This window comes from Ischnura elegans (assembly GCF_921293095.1).
Source record: "Ischnura elegans chromosome 13 unlocalized genomic scaffold, ioIscEleg1.1 SUPER_13_unloc_1, whole genome shotgun sequence".
In the NCBI taxonomy this organism is placed as follows: domain Eukaryota; kingdom Metazoa; phylum Arthropoda; class Insecta; order Odonata; family Coenagrionidae; genus Ischnura; species Ischnura elegans.
This window is the reverse complement of record NW_025791657.1, coordinates 1,663,901-1,668,570: the sequence shown is the minus strand read 5'-3', so window position 1 is coordinate 1,668,570 and position 4,670 is coordinate 1,663,901. Positions and strand designations below refer to the sequence as shown.

Sequence of the window (4,670 nt, the reverse complement as noted above, 5' to 3'; positions counted from 1 at the left end):
TTGTTTTTTATTTAACTACTAGGGCCAAAAGCTTAGAAAACTCTTTATTTTCTCTATGCTGCATTTATAACAGTTGAAGAAAGAATGTCCAGAAGGCATGCTCCAGAAATGAAATGAGCGAGAAAGGCCTCATTCATGCAGGGAATGTGGTAAGTCTTTCTCTCGAAAGAGCCATCTTGTCACGCATTTGAATGTACATAAGTGATAGACCTTATCCTTCCAGCACCACCCTCAACAACCACACCACAGAGAAGGTATATACAGAGGGGACATTAGGTGGCTGTACCATACGTTTCTCTGTAGTGAAAAATCGCACGGCGGCCACACTGAAAATAAGTAAAATTATGCGGAAAATTCAAACCAAATAGTGCTAACGACTAACCATCCACAGAAAAAAGAGGGTTTAAAATTCAAAGTAGCCTAATCTTTCTTTAATAATAAAGGTATAACAAGGAACGCCAAATTGCACGCACAAATCCGGCAGTTATAATGCAAATAACTGACAGTTTTTTTTTTCTAAATCCGCCCGACGACATCGAATCGCCCATTCCTTGGACCTGCGCCAACACCACAAGTTCTTATTAAACTTTTTCGACAATTTCATTTCGCATGCAAAATAATATTCGAATATAAGTTTAGTTTATTCGATCAGCAATGTAACACAGAAAAAATGTGAAATTATTTACCTCAAAGGGTCTTTAGGGAAACTGAAGAAACTCAGCTTTGCTTCCGTCATGCCCGCATTTTTTTTTGCAGTTAATGGTTGAACACCAAGCAGAACTTTTTCTTCTCGTCTTGTTTTCCACTTCCTTCATTTTCCACGTTTCTATAAAAAACTAGCACACTAAGTGAAAGCATTGAAGAGTGGGGGAATTGAAAAAATTTGTGCGACAACACTCCACGCCAAGCGCAAATGATAGCAACCAAATAGCAACTCAAGCCACGTTTCCTTATTTAGAACATGGTGAAATGTGCAATGAGCTGATTACCTCATTCAGCCGTTTTGTCCTCTCTGTATATCCCTGCTCTGTGACCATATCCTTACACACAAGCGAGAAGAACTTATACATGCATGGAATGTGGGGTCCCTCGAAAGAGCCATCTTGTCACGCACTTATGTATACACAAGCGAGATACCTTATTCTTCCAGTAGATTCTGTGAAACTCTCACTCGGGTTGTACATCTATTTGCACGTGGCATGTGTACCAACTATGAAATCAGTAATCAGTGATAATGAGGTACACGAGAGAGATGGTGAAACATGTTATGTGATTTCATGAAGGAGAAACCGAATCATGTAAGGCCGTTTTCCAATCCACGTAGTATGCACTCATTCCCTCCTTCCCTTTCTCCCTTGCACCCTGCTCCCTTACAAATTTTCTATTGGCGCTATAAAGTGTAAACGGAAATAATGCGAAATATTGGCATTAACGAAATGTGAAGCGCAGGGTCGGGTTGGGACATCTTGTGGTTGATTAAAGAATTAATTTCACCCTACTACTCGGTTTGTTTACGTTTGTAATTTAGACTTTTCTGGCACCGATTGGACGCTCTCTCTTCACGTAATAAACAAAAAATTATTTACAACTCCAGTTCAAGATTTCCGAGTTTTCCATTGCCACCATTTTGACGTCCACTTCCTACGAGGGGAAGGTAGTGAGGGAGCATCCGCGCTCCCTTGTTCACTTGCCCTTCGTTCCCTTGCGCCCTCGCCGATTGGATCCACCCTTGCTGTCGTCACATCCGTAAGTTGACGATCGAAAAGTGCACGGAGGGTGAATAATGGCGAATTGGAAAACGGCCTAATTTTCAAGTTCCGGTTTGTATTTTGAAGGAGCGTGGTAGTGAAAGAAGCACAAGGCAGCTCAAGCATGTGGGGATCAAAACACCCACATACCACATTTTGAATGAACACCTCCGTAATTCTTCTCTCTCTGAAGTAATATCTGCCCCATCATTGGTCCCACTATCCTCCCGCACGAATTTCCACGGTATTTCCTTCATTTACAGTGCCTTAAATGGCAAGTTCCGATCCTCAGATATGTTGCCTTTCTTTTCACTCCACATTCCCTTACGCTCCTCCCGTAATTACCACCTACCACACCAACCTAAATTCCGTCTTTCTCTCTCTCAGAGATCACTATTTTACAGACTCCTTACCTCCTTCAATGCCATTTCGAGTACTCACACTTCCCTGGATCTTTCAATGCCCGTAAGATTATTCAAGAGGCAATTATTATGAAAATTTTGTTGACATAATATAGGCTTGAGGGGCATGCTCCAGAAATGAAATCACTACGTCTTAGAATCAATGGAACTTGATTTCAATCCCATAATAGGGTAGTTTCCTTCATCAAAGAAAACGGAAGGTATTGAGTGCGATTCTTAACTCACCATTCCTGCATTCATTATATACAAATTATTTGGTTTTAAAATTCCCTATTCAGACAAATGGCAATAGTCAATTTTAACCGCATTAAAAAAAGGCCAGATTGATGTCCATGGGATGCAACTCCACGTGACATCACAGGGATCTAGTTTCTAAATCAGTAGATATGTGTTTTACATCGTCTGAGAGTACCAATGCATGCATGAGGTACAGAGCTCAGGGGAACATGTCTTAATAATCACCTGTTAAAACTGCCTAAGGTCGGAAATTTTCTTTCATTTGATAGAGTATTAATAGTACTTATTTAAGCCAAGCGCTACCTGCTAGCAGCCTGCATCGTATCAGCGCTCAAAGCCTCGCCCTATGGTCACCTCACATGGCAACAGCGGGAACCAGAATGACGTCACACGGGGTTTTCCTAGCATTCATACTTAGCCATCGCACTTTCGCTTGCTTGAAAATTTTCACTTCTCATTTAATCGTGAAAAATAGATATCGTCATTGAAAAATGGAAAAGCATGAAATGTGTACTCCAGGAGTAATAATCTTTCGATTTAGGCCGTAAAAATATGATAGGAAACCACCCTGTGGTAGGAGTTTGTTATTATAACTGCATAATAATAATATTTATTTGCCCAAAGGACACATTATATCATGATACAATCATAACACAAGTGTATAGGGCACGTCAAAATTAACAAATTCACATTTAAAAATGTTACATTTCACATTAAAGATACTCTTTTATACTATAAAAAACACTTCTCTAGTAAGTAAACTGAGACACTCTTTTTAAAAACATTAATACTTTCTATACTTTTAATATATACAGGTAAGTTATTGTACAATTTAGTACACATGAACTCAGGCCCTCTAGATACCAGAGGTAGGTTTGATTGTTTGACGTGAACGTCATTACATCTCGTAGGAATGTATGCTATTATTCATGATAAAACTACCCTTATACCTTTTTACATATATGACACTCTGATATATATATATATATATATATATATATATATATATATATATATATATATATATATATATATATAAAACCGCAGAGCATCATGCTCTTCCTCTGACTTTGCGTCCTTCCCGGTGGCGAAACATGCGGCCACTCATCAGCGTCAATTCAATGGTTGCTTAAATGTTTCAGTTTTAGCCTCCCTTCCCCCACAGACCACCCACTCAAACTTAATTCTATTGAATTAAGTTACATTTGGCTATTCAAAGCATTTCTTCCTCCCGGCTTAAATATCCACCGCTAATCCCTTAATTGCCTCAACCCACTTCCTTCCCCCGCTCTTTGGACCCTACCTCCCCTCTCTTTCCCCTTCCCTCAGCTATTCTTTACCCTATACCTACAGTCTTTTACCGAACTCCGAGGAAGGTGGTAATGCCACCGAAAATTTAGTTATGTAGTGAGTTTGAGTTTCTATTCTTTATTGTGTGTTCTGATACTGCCCATCCTAGGGTTTTTTATGATACTTACCTCGCCGAGGAACATTTCGAAGTGTGTGTATATATATATATATATATATATATATATATATATATATATACATACATACACAAGGTACAGTGAGTAATTTAAGGCTTTTAAAAAAGGGCGACTAGGAGCTCCACACTTTAGTTTGCTCATACTTCTAACTAATTTATTTTGTATAATAAACACATGATGTAGTAGGGAGGAAGATCCCCATATTACAATTCCACATGAAATTCTAGAGTAGAATAATCCATAATAGAGGGTTTTCAGAACATACTGGCTTACACAATGCTTTAGTACAGATATAAGATAGAGCACCGCATTCAGTTTTTTACATAGGTGCTCTAAATGTGCATCCCACTTCATATTTCTATCCACATATATTCCAAGAAACTTTACACACTCAATATTATTAAGATAATTATTTTTACATTGCAGTAGATCATTGTCCTTTGGGCTGTGCCCAGCAGAAAACAATATCACTTGGGTTTTATCATCATTTAGCCTTTGTTCATTGACATCACACCAAGTTTGCAAGAATTTTATGATTATTGACTGGAATCAATTAACACGGTCATATTTTCTCATTTTGATAAGATGGTTACATCATCTGCATATAATACACACTTATTATCTTGGGTTACAATTTTATTGGGTGGGTCATTGATGAATATTAGAAAGAGAAGAGGACCCAACGCTGACCTCTGTGGTACACCCTTTTTGACTTCTAACGTGGAGGAGAAATAGATTGTCCCATCTTTCCTGTACGCTACTTTCTGTTTACTTCC

General features: G+C 38.5%; 1 protein-coding gene across 1 annotated transcript in view; it reads left to right on the top strand.

Moving 5' to 3' along the window:
- The window catches only part of LOC124172433 (oocyte zinc finger protein XlCOF6.1-like), a 33,390-nt gene that overhangs the window by 7,894 nt on the left and 20,826 nt on the right, over positions 1-4,670 (top strand). The gene's annotated exons all lie outside the window — the stretch shown is intronic.